This window comes from Pithys albifrons, chromosome 11, assembly GCF_047495875.1.
Source record: "Pithys albifrons albifrons isolate INPA30051 chromosome 11, PitAlb_v1, whole genome shotgun sequence".
NCBI classification, from domain to species: Eukaryota; Metazoa; Chordata; class Aves; order Passeriformes; family Thamnophilidae; genus Pithys; species Pithys albifrons.
Window position 1 is genome coordinate 4,617,264 of NC_092468.1, and position 12,709 is coordinate 4,629,972.

The window sequence follows — 12,709 nt, forward strand, 5'->3', positions numbered from 1 at the left end:
ACTGATGAGGGCAGATTTGGGATTCGAAAATCCGGGAGAGCTGAAACTGAAGGAAGCTGCTAATGTTCATATCTATTGAGACTCTGAATACAGAAGGTAAATAAACTGCCCTGCTCATTGACTGTGCCAGGAATACAATGTCCTATTCTTGGAGCAGGGGAGGGGTGTGCTGAAATAGATTGCACAGGAAAGCAATCACACAGAATCACAGCATCCTTAGGGTTGGAAGGGACCTCTGGAGATCACCCAGTCCAACCCTCCTGCCCAGGGAATCAAGTCAAACCTTCAGTCAATGGACTTTGGAAGAATAGGCTGAACGTCAGGTTTTAAATCATTTTTCTGCTGACAGAAAGGGAAGATTCCACATTCTAGTGGCAGCAAGAGAAGTACCAGGCTATGTGCTGGTTTTCTAAGGTTTCTTAAATTCCTTGAGCTCCTGTCTTATAAAACCATAATTTCAGACTGTCTGTATGATTAAAATTTTGCCAAAGGCATGTTGGTGAGAGGCAGTGGCTCCCTTCCCAAGGGCCTGCTGTGTTACCTCACACTGGAGCTGTCCCCAGGCTGTCAGTTATAGGAGGGGAGAACATGCACACATTGAAAAGAAAATAGTTTTAGCTTTCTTTGCATTAGAGAACAAAGCCTATTTTTCTTCCTAGTTTTCTCCTTCCTCTTTCAACTTCACCATTGCTATGAATAATGTAAATGAGCGTTTGCCAGGCTAACTAAAATGTTAAATGTGGCTTTAAATGGCCTGTCTCCCACCACTTTGTCATGCTACACATTACAGCCATTGCTTATTTAACTGGAAGGCTGTGTCCTGCTGCTTCACGGCCGCTGGGGAGGCACAGGCAGAGCTGTGTGTGCTGGGCATGGGAGCTCCGTGCTGCAGTTAGCACTGATTAATGGCTGCAGTTACAAGGAAGTGTGTACGTGTGTATACTAATCTTTGAACAAGATTATGAAGTGCAATGTCAAAGTGGCAAATCTAACGCTGGGACACCTTTGCAGAGAGCAGCACCATTTGGATCCTTCCACTATTGCTCCTTCGTAGTCGTGGCTTCTGCTGCTCCGTTGCAGTCCCCAGTGCTGATGCATTATAGGAACACCATGCTCAGTGGGAGAGGCTCTAAAAATGGTGCTTAGTGTTTGTGTGGAGAACAAGATTCATGTCTCTTCAGAGGGAATTGTGGAAATGTGTTTGTCAATATGCACAAAGTCAATGAAGAAGCAGATACATTTAATGTGTTGCTTGCAGGATGAGGCTGTGATGCCCCTCTGAGATAGTCTTTGTCAAAGCTGTGCCTGTGTGCATGACTTTTTTTCCCTGGCACAAGAGCAGTGCAGAACAGCCCTACAGACCCTGAGTGCAAGCACATTGTGCAGTAGGGAGGGTTTGCCACTATGGAGACTTTGCACAATTCCCTGTGAGACTTCTGTCCTGTTCCTGCCATGCCTTCTCCATTTCTCCTCTCACTTTGCATCTTAGAGCCACATGAAAACACAAATCAATTTACAGTTGTTCATGGCAGGTAAAAACCAGCAGACATAACTGAGACAAGAGAGGCTCTGACTGGATATAGGGAGAAGCTTTTCCTCTACAAGAGCAGTCAGGCCTGGGGGCCTGTGTTCCAGGGAGGGTGTTCCACCTCCATTTCTGGATGTTCCCAAGCCCAGTTCAGGTAAAGCACTGAGCAACTTCATCTGACCTCACTGTGGGCCCTGCTTTGAAGCAGAAGGTCCTTCCAGCCTTTATTACTGTATCACTCTAAGTCTTTCTCTGCCCCAGAGGCTGCAGGGACCATTAGGAGGGGTTGGGCCGGAGGTCTCTGTTGCACAAAAATGTTTCTGTTCTGTTGTACAATGGTCATTCAGGTCACAGTTGTAAAGATTTGACTCTAGGATATGAAACCAGAGATAACCAGGAAAGGAAGTGCAAAGGCAACAAAATGGAGGTTAAGATACTGGATGTGGATTTTCTCTGCTAGGAACTATGTTAACAGCCCAAAACCCCCAGCCCTTGTCCATCAGCCTTGTCTTTGCCTGAGATCTGAGAAGACATTCCTGTTCCTGTGAACAGAATGAGCAAACCATGCTGTAAGATGCAGAGCTGTGGGAACCCTGGCCACAGCACACCCCTGTCCCTCTGGGAATCTGCTCAGCCCATTCAGGGCATGGAAACACCAACCATCAGAATGGAGACAGAACTGCCAAGACAGATCCAGGTCTCCCACCTTCAACCAGATGGCAAAATGAATCAGGTTCCCAGAGGGGAGAGTTGATCTGTACCCTAAAGAACACGGCAGTGCGGTGGGACCAGGAGAGTCACTGGCACTGAGAGAGAAACCAGTGTACCAGTGCAGGGTTTGTGCCAGCTCTGCTGCTGGAGTGGGATTTGCCTTCTCTGACATTCCCCTCTGGGGGCAGATGCTGTGCTCCTTCTCTGTGCAATAGGCTGGAGACTTAAGAGAGCCTGAGAGACTTTGATACATAACTGACTTGGGTTCCTTTGGGCTTCTTGAAAATTCCCCGTTGCTCAGATCTCTATTTAAGAGCTGATCTACACTTGAATTCCCAGCTGTAGAGCAGCAGGCAGGCAGTAATACTGTACACAGGGCACATTGCCCCCAGGTGGTTTGGCTGCTGAGCCTCCCATGCTTTTTCTTTTTAGAAAGGACTTAATGGGCAAAAGAGAAGGAGGAGCAGTGCTCAGTATGGATATTACCCTCCCTGTTAGTCAGTCATCAAGATATTTAAAAGAAATTCTCATGAATGCTGAAAATCAATGTCCTAACAGGGGGAGCAGAAGATGGAGTACTAGTTAATGGCTGCTGCAGCCCACCCTGTGGCATCAGAAAACAAGTTGGCTGAGTGCTGGAGCAGCCATCTGTCATTTGGGGGGTGAAAAAGGCTCTGTACTCCCAGCAGAATTCAGTCTGAGTGGTGCTTGTGCTGCTGCTGCTGAGACACTTTTGCCTCTTGTGACTGTTCCCACTGACAGTGAGAAGGTCTGGCATCCAACAGGGAGGCACTTGTAAAACTGTCGGGATTGTAAAATGTGGGAGAAGACCCAGGTTTTATAAAGTGGCAGGAATATTACAAGCATTGGGTCGACAAGGATGTGGACTTTACAAGTCCCCAATCTCCTAATATAATATTCTGCACAAGATCCACAGTGGCTCGGACTCAAATGCCCCTTCTATGGACTCTTTGACTGTACAATAAAAGTGCATCACAAATATGTCTTCCCTACTGCATTTCCCCTTAGTCATCCCCTATCCGGGTTTCTTCTTCCCATATTCCCCTTGGGTCTCTTTCCCGCCATTTCTCCTCATTGGTTAAAGTCCTGTACCCTCTTTGGTTCTTATCCCTGTTCTCTGATTGGTTGTCATCCTTGTTCTACCATTGGTTGTTGTAACATCACACCCCTATTTCCCATTGGTCCATTTTCAATCCTTCATTTGCATGCCTTCCGACCAATGGGAAGCTTAGCTCCGCCCCTTGTTCCAGAACCTTCCCTGCCTGAGCCCATAAAAGGGGGCAACTCCAACAAAGTTTCTTCTGTTGCCACTGAGTCTCGTGGTGTCCCGACCTCCCTTCAGGTGCGGCGGGGGATCGGTGCGGCGGGACCCTTCCCTGGCTTTGAGGGGCTGATGCGCTGAGAGCTGATTAATCACAGAACTGAGCCCCTCAGAGAGGAATCTTTCACCAACATTTGGTGGTAAATCATCCAGCGTTAGTAAGACTGGTATTTTTGGGGTAAGCAACAGTGATTGGATCATGCTTCTTATTTGCAAGTCCAAAGCCAGAGGATATTCCCTGGGTGCTTTACCATTGCCTGTTTCATGGCATTACACATAATTTTGAGGTACCATGTTAAGGAGCTGAAGTAAAAATGCAGAGCACGTAAGGGTGCTCTGGAACTGGTTTAGCTCTACTTAGAAGCTCCCAAAAACATCACAGTCAAAAAGAGGCCACTGTCGCTGAGAAATATGGAGCCTGATTTAGGGCATGTAAGGCAACGAGAAAGGAAAAAGGGTTTTAAAGTGTCTGATGCAAAACAAATGGGAGAAAGGAGAAGGCGGTGGGTTGTAAATCAGTAACAAGAAATTCACGGAGAGAAGGTGTAAGAGAAGTTGAAATTTAAGTTATCAGCAAGAAAATTGGAAGACCTGGTGGGGGGGTCCTGAAGGTATATTAAACCACAAGAAATATGTAGCAGTTGTAACAGTCCATTCCTAGGAAATGGGCACACTGCCAGTGAGAGCATGGAAGAGGCAATTTTCAGTAGATATTTCTATCTTCTAGTTGAGGAAAGGCAAGATGATGTATCCTTTTCATATGAGAATGTGACGGTTTCATCTCTCACAATGAGGAGTGTGTTAAACCTCAGGTACAGAACTTACACTTCTTCACTTTGGCAAATGTAGATTAATTTACACCCTGTAGCTGTAAAAGAGCTGACCAAAAACTGATGTTACAGAGGTTTTTGTTTTGTCTTTGTTGTTGTTGTTCTGTTTTTCTGAACTCCTAGAACCCTGGGAGAGTTTCAAGGCATTAAAGGGGAATTATTGCTTAAGAATTTGAAGCAGGAATGGATTGATCCATGTAAATAAAATTGAGGTAAATGAAAAATTGATATCAGGCTCAGACAAAACAAAAGGAGGACAAATACAGGAATCTTGCAATAAATGGTTAAAACATTTAAGTTCTTTAATTAATGCTGTGTGGCATTGGTGTGTGGGAAATTGATCCTGTTAGACTAACTTTGGATAGTATTGTAAACTTAATTAATTAAATTAATACTGGTTATCTAAAGTGCTTTTTCATCTTACCTTGGCATATTTTGACTAAGAAAGAAGACAAGATGACCTTCATTCCTATTAAGTTTTATTTCTGGCTGATAGGTGCTGAACTCTGAGAGCAACTAAGTCATTACCATGCTGGTGTGCTTGTAGGAAGATACTGAGATATTTTTTCAGTGACCTGAGAGACAGCCTGAAGTTACTGAACAAAGTTTGCAGATGTCACCTCAGCTCAAGAGTTATAAATAATTAAAAGACCAGATCTCTGTTGCAGGTGTAAGAGATAAACCATAAATGTCTCTGCTTAGGAACAAAGCAGGCAGCAACCAATGTGAATATGAACTGAGGCTTTCTGTTTGGTTCCCACTCCCTCAAATTTAAAAGTTAAATAGAATTGCTTGATATTTGGGAATTCCACTCCTAGGAAAATGTTTTCTTTCCTGTTCAAGTCCCAGGAGTTCCTTGGCTGGCTGGAGCAGGCAGGCACAACCCTCTCTGGGCTATGGCCTGTGCAGGCAGGATGTGCTGTAACAGCCCTTAGGACTTGCACCAGGAGGAGTCTGAGCTGGGGATGAATCAGAAATACTGGGTTGATGTAGCTCTAGGGAAGGAACACCAGACATGGACCCTGTGCCAAGCAGGTCAGAATCACAGGGATACTTTTGGGTGCACTGGATCCCTCCCTCCCCTCTGGATGCCTCTCAGGCCAATGCCACCTCCTGCTCACCATCCTGGCATTTGCATCCCCTTTTCCCTGGGGGCAGCTGCAAGGAGCAGGGCTGTGGTCTGGCAGGGAAGGGTGGGGTGTGGAACACAGCACTGAAACACCACAGAAAGGAGGGAAATTGTGCCACTATATTTGGACTCTGGAAAAATGGAGTTTTTAACTAAAATGAGGAATAGGAAGATGGTGTTCCTGTGTGAGTGGCTGTGTGAGGATCCAGACTCAATTTCAAGCACTAAATGTGTGAGAGGACCTCAAATTAGTAAGTGTAGCTGGACATGTTAAAATATTTTGAAGTTCAAAATGACTAACATATATTTAGCAGCAGGAATAACTAACACCCAGAAAAAAATCTTTCTAGTAATGTGCTTGGACTCTTCCCTGCTTGCAGTTTGAAAACTGAAGGTGACTGTTGCAGTCCAGGGTATGAACTGCTCCAGACCAGACCTGAGCAATCACCAAGGCCTGTGTTGTGCAGGAGAACACCTCTGTGATTGCAGCAGCCCTTCCTGGCTGAACAATCAGTGCTGAGAAGGGGAGTGTGGAGCCAGATGCTGTAAATGAGCTGATCAGCTGAATGAATCCCCTTCACCCACTTGAATTATGAGGATAGGATGCTGCTCACTGTGATGACACTCAAACTTGGTTCCCCCTCATCAGTGTGTCTGAGGAACTGTGTGCCTATTCACAGTCTCAGGGGATGCTAATCAAGTTATCATCTACTGAGCAGCACTTTTAAGGAGGCACCAAGGCAATCCTTCAACATGTCATTTCTCTTCATTTTTTGGGGAGGTGATGGGGGATACTTTAAGTCACTAGTTAATACACAACAGCAGATCTTGAAGACTGTTGTCTTCCCTCCTCCAGTAAAAGTAATAGAGGAATGCCAACTCTTTTGGGAGCTAATTGAAAACTAAATAAGAAATTAATCCTTTTCTTAATTTTCAGAAAATTAAATTAACAAAAACCAAATCAAATGTCTCCTGAGCAAAGGATTTAGTAATTTCTTATTGCCTAAGGAGCCAAAAGAGTGAGGCAGTACTCCCTCTGTGATCAGTGTTCTCGACCATTACCAATCTGCCTGTGTGTCTTGGCACTGTCAATCCTCAGCAAGGAAACTGTCCCACTCCCAATTTTGACCAGCTATCACCACCACTGTTTTGCAAATCAAGGTTAGCTTCTTCAGTGCATGTTTCACAGAAGCTCTGGATCCAGTTCTGGCCTGCCTTCTTCCACCCTCCACATGGGCAGGCTCTTAACAGGAGAGGTGTCTGGAAATCTCTTGAAGGTGGACTTTGCTCATGGCAAGTTTATTTATAGTCTAAGTATTAGGGAGAGAGGAGAGTGCTTCTGCTGGTGTAGGAAAGTAATGCAATAAGAAATCATCTGTAGTTGTCTTGGGATAGCAGTCAGTAAAAATAAAGAATATGGTAAGCAAAATAAGTGCTGTGGAATCTCCAAGTGTGTAGACACAGCTGTGAGCGGTACAACTGTTGAGAGCCCTGAGCAGCACAGGCTTGACTGTGCTGATGCTCCATTTCAGGGCCTCCATCTGTACATTGCATTGCAAGGTGTTATAATTTGATCCCAAGGTCAAATGATAAGGCTTCATCAAACTAACCTTGAAGAACCAGCAAAGCTCATCCTGTGCAAAGCTGCTCCTGGGGCACCTCAGGCTGCCGGGAGAGGCTTCTCTCTGCAGGGTGCTGAGCTGAGTGTGGCACTGATAAGGAGCTCCCCAGCTGTGTGCTCAGTACTCCACAGCACTCCCTGCTCTCTCCCAGTTTATATCTGTGAGACACCATGCAAAGAGGCACGAGCCCAACTAGATCTGAGGCTGATGAGATGAAAGCTTGAGGTGCTGCCTGTTCAGCTTGCTATTAAATCCTAACATGGTGTCTGCTTTTCTTTTTCATTTTTGTTTTGTGGTGTTTGCTCCAGTAAGTTCACATGATTTCCAGTGGGGTTTTTGGACCACATCCTGCTGCCTCTTGAATTTGGATGAAGGGGATTAGTTTCAGTGCAGGTTAACACGTGGAATGTGGAATGAGGGGAGCCTCTAAGCCTTCTGAATTACATCATTGTTCCTTAACAGCATTATGTGGTGCACCCAGCCATTAATCACTCCTGGTTCTTAAATTATGAATCGTTAATGAGAGTGCAGAAGAAACAGAATACAAATGAAAAGTGGATTTCATTATTAAAGCAATTTCAACTTAATCTCTGAAGATAAGAAAATAAAGTCTGATTTTTTAGACTAGAAAATAATTAGGAATTGTAATCATTAACCTAAAATTACAGGTTTATATACATCATTCTCACAAAGAGCAAAAATACTTAGGCTTTTATATTCTCCTTATGTTGTATTTAAAACACAAGAAAAAACAGTGAAAGCTTTTCAGATATTGGTCAGTGAGCCAAAAGTTGATGGGCCTACTGACCTGAGGTAGCAATTTACTCTTTGAGCAGAGAGATTCTTTTCCTTGGGGGATACCCCTTGATATGTATAAAGGTCCCAGCAGTCAGATATTACTGACTTGATACACCTGAAAAAAGTTTGCATCATGTGGTGAGCTCCCTTTGCAATATGAGAAGAGGTCCAAGCACATTCCTCAGATGCTGTGTATGAGTAAACATTCTGTGCAGGTACCTGCCTTCTTTCTGAGCATGATTAGGTTTCTGTGTGGTGTACACTGCTTCCTAAAGCATTGCAAATAGTTCCTTCTTACAGTGAGAAAGGCTTTGTTATGATCACAGCAGCCATTTAGTGTTTGGAACTGAAGGACAAACAACCCAGCAAACCCACTGCATGCACACTCACACGTGCAGAGGTCACATTCCCCACTGCAGGTGTTCCTGCCACAAACCAGAGCCTGTGGAAAAGGGAAGAGTCATAGGAAAGGAGGGGTAACAGCAACCTGTGAGCCTGGGAGTGTCTGCAGTGAGAGCAGATTAGGCAGATCTGCTGCTCTAATAGAGAGAAGTGGAAGAGAAAAATAAAAATGATGGGAAGAGATAAGGGGAGCTTAAAACACACCTGCAGGTTGGCAAGTGAGGGCAGAGCACCCAGTGTTCCTGCAGGTTCATAAAGAGCCAAGCACAGTCATCATGGGAGGGTCTTAATGACCCTGCTATTGATGAAGATTAAGAATTACAGAATGACTGGGGAAGGATGAACTTTTCTGGTGGTTATTTCAGGACTGGTTTTGTGCTGCTTTTTCTCAAGCAATCAATAAGATCAGAAGCTGTAGTGGCTGGAAATGAACACTAAGTGACAAAAGATAGTCTTAATCTGAGAGAAAATGGTCATTATAGCCCTGGATTTGTTTGAGGTACTTAGGACAAAATGTTCAAAGGCAACAACACAGAAATACTGGATTTTTAAAAGGTACATGGGAGGTGATGTGAAAAGGCCGAGATGAAAGTGATTGAAAGAACTATTGTTCAGAAATTCCACTCAGGAGCAGTCAGATCTGGGGCCTGTGAAGAGGAATCTCTTCATTATAGAGCTCCTTTTACTGTTAGTGGTGACAAAGGAAGCCACCTTGGTGTGACATCCCACCCTTCGCTGAGCAGGAAAATTAGTGTTTAATCAGGTACCAGATTAGCAGGGTGGAAATTAAATGAAGAGGATCAGGGAGGGTATTTCACCATAGAATATCATCAGGAATGCTGCAAGTTGTCCTTGCCCATTTTCATGGAATAGCAGTGATTTCAGCCAAGATGAATCCTCCAGCAAATACCGAAATTCTGGAGGCACTACAAGCCCCCAGGACCACTAGTACTAATCTGCTGTTCCTGTGCCCCTACTCACTTGGAGGGCTTCAACTGCCACCACCTGCTCCCACATCCCCACTGAGTGGAGATTCTGTAGTCTGCAAGGCACAGCCTTGGACTTTAGTACCTTTTCAGCAGATTCTTGCCCTTTCCTGGAGCTCTCTGCCCAACTTTTCCAGCTGTCTGCCAGCACAGCCTCTGGGACCAGCTGTTTTCTCAGAGAAAGAACAATTCCCTCAGTAAGTGCCATCCCTAATGTGCTGTGCTATATCCTGCTGTGCAGGAGGGAAGAAGGATGTAGCTGCACACTGCTCAATGAGCAAAAGAAATGAAGCAAAATACTTAATGTCCCTTTTACTAAAATAAGTGGGGGTTAAAAAAGCAAAGTAGAAATCAAGCTTGCAGAGTTGAGTAAGTACCAAGTTCCTTTTTATGTAGGATTTCCACTTATAGTAAGATAGTAAATGAGAAAGAAATCTAATATTTTTATAACATGACCAGGGTGTAATTATAGACTGTGCTAAGATGATCAGAAAGAAGTATTATAAATGCTGAGGTTACCATCAGGCTGTGTGATTCTTAAGAGCTGATAACTTTTTACGCATCTGTTCTTTTTCTGAATCCTTTACAAACCCCATGCAGAACCTTCACATGAGATAAGACAGAATACTGAGTGAGGTCCAGGTGTGTCACTCACTGCTGGTTCTATCACATTGCATCTGCCCTGTCCTTGGAGGCAGACTGAGGATTGGGGTGGGGTTTTGCTTTGCTGTAGCAATGTGGGGCTTTGGAGTGCTGGCAGGGCAAAGAGGGACAGGAGCAAACTAGATTCACTAGCTAAAATACTGTGCTAAAATACTGTGCTTATCTGGGCTCACTGCAGCTCCTCCACCCCTGTTCCTGCTGGCAGTTTTCTGTCAGACAGAGAAGAGAGGCAAAAGGGTTTACTAAAACTGACTTTCTAATTATCTCTCCTCAGAAGCCTGGCTCCCAAAGGAGTAGGAAGAGAGAAGGAGGTTGCTTCTCTTCCTTTTCAGGATCAAAACATTTCATGATGGTTTCTCTGACTTCCACCAATGTTTGTTCTCTTTTGTCTTCCTCAGCAGGTTCTACACCAGGCCCCATGTTCTCTTCATTGCTGTCTCACTGTTTGGCCAAAGCCACAACCCCTGCCCAGCTGCAGGGCTCTGGCTGCCCCTGATCAGGACCAGGTGTGCTGAGGTGCAGCTGTAACCTGGCAGCCGAGTGGCAGCAGCTGGGGCAGGTGTCCCTGGAGGCTCAGGAGCTGCAGGTAAGCTCAGGCCCTCAGCCTCACACTTGCTAATTCTGGCTTTGTCTTGTTAAATTGACTTCCTGGTGTGACCTTGGACCTGCCTCCTCCCTTTAGGGCCTGCTCTGTGCCCTGGGTGCTGTGAGAGGGTCCTGCCTTGCTGTTGCCATCCTTGGCTCACCTCCTCTTCCTGGGCAGCCACTTCTGATGCTTTTGGAGATCCAGGTAGGAAAAACCTTTCTGATATTTCATCTTTATTTGCGTCCACATTTTCAAGCACTTTCTTTGGTTTGTGATAAGAACATCTGGATTGTACTTTGAGGTGCTTTCGTGGGGTGACTTTTTCATGTTTGTGTTTTCATTGATTCTCCTCCTAAAAAGTATGCTGGTTGCAGACTTGGTCTGTCTAGTTGTTCTGAATTTTTTCCTATTTTCCCAAAAGAGAAAAAAGTTTTGGACTGGTCTTTTTCTGTAATGTAGAGCAGAACAGTTGATTTAACATGTAGAATGAACTGTAGCTTGGCAAAGTAAATCTGTATACAAAACTAACCTTTTATTTACATAGCCTTTCCTTTGAGTGTTTCTTTGTTCATCATTGTTTATGATATGAAGTGCAAACTGAGTGGCTTCATACAAATAACACTCTTTTAACACCCATAATCTCAAATGGTAAATTTCTTCTTGTCTCCAAATATTTCTTTGAGACCAATTCTAGGCAGAATATGCCAGACTTTAAGACTTTAAAAATCATAATAGTGAATATAGTGAATAGCCTGCATCTTCTGCAGACTTAGGATAGTGGGTAATATTTGTTGGAATGTACATTTTCCTACCCAAATCACAGCAGTTCATAAAACCACATTTCTGATGAAGAATGGTGTGAACAGGAAAGCAGTGATAGTTATCTGAACAGAGCTTTGGATTATTTAACCAAGAGGGAGGAAACTTGTGTGCTCCTCAGAAAGGGAGGAGGAGACAAAGTTTACAGGGGCAGAAGCCAACATGGCTTCATAAAAGTTGGTTTGCACCATCCAGCTGTTTTCCACCTGTTAGGGCACAGAAAAGGACAACAGGGCTTGAAAGTTTGTTCTGTTTCACTGCAATGTCATCACAGGATATGAGCCTCTGTCCCAGTGTGAGAAGTGAACTTGTGAACTGGCTTAGAAACAGAAATATTTCCCAAAAGGATCTGGACAAAATTACAGAGCATGATTTAATGCAAGGAAGAGGGCAGGCACTGAAAGGTCAGTGTGATGACAGGTGATATTTCACTGGGCTTAGTGCTGTGCAGCTGTTGGCTGCTGCAGGAGGGTGATGGGGGGAGGCCAAATCCCAGCAGTGGGATATGAAGAGGCCCTGTCATGTGGAAGTGTTTGCTCATGGAGGTGTTCACCTGGCACTAGTGATGTTTGCAGGAATGCTCCTGCTGGCTGCAGCCCTGGGGAGCCCATGGCTCTGTGCTCCCCCAACTGCAGGGGCTGCAGAGTGGATTTATGGAGAGGGGGGAAGACACTGCCCTTCAGGCTGCTCTGTGTCCCATCAAGGTCTCCTGGGGAATCTTTCTCCAAAACTTCTGTGCTTTCAAAAGAACAGAGACCACAGTTCCCTTGTGGCCATGGCACCAGCCAGCCCACACACCTGGGCTCTGCCATCACCCAGTGTGGAGGGCAGGGCTCTTGGAGGACTGTTCAGGGAGGAAGTTTGTTCTTGACAGTGTCTCTGTTGCCAGTTTGATGCACAGCTTGCCTGACGTGTATTTCTTAGTGAAGAACAGGTGATTGTGTTTGGGTGAGGCAGCACCAAGTAATTCTTTCTGCAATTATCAGTCTATCTTAGCCTGCAAAATCTGGTGATTATCATATTCATCAAAGCAGATGACATCTTTTTCAGACAGATTAATTAAGGGGAAGGCATAAATTGGTGTGGTAAATCACTCTTGCAAAAATGTGACTTTCCTGGAATTATACCTTAGTAAAATATATATCCTGCTCTGATTTATGCAGCTTTTGTTACTACAATAATTGAAAATGCAGAAGACATTAACCCTTGAATACTCCCAGAAGTTATTAAGCTAAGAGGGCACACATTATTTTAAGTTCTCATGATTCTTATTGTGCAGATAACCAAAAATGT

General features: G+C 44.6%; 1 long non-coding RNA gene across 1 annotated transcript in view; it reads left to right on the plus strand.

Moving 5' to 3' along the window:
* LOC139676786 (uncharacterized) overlaps window positions 1-12,709 on the plus strand; it is a 231,571-nt gene that overhangs the window by 107,194 nt on the left and 111,668 nt on the right. Inside the window, exons 5-6 of the long non-coding RNA XR_011698732.1 lie at window positions 10,410-10,597; window positions 10,694-10,801. This is a non-coding gene — a long non-coding RNA (uncharacterized lncRNA). The remainder of the gene's footprint in view (window positions 1-10,409; window positions 10,598-10,693; window positions 10,802-12,709) is intronic.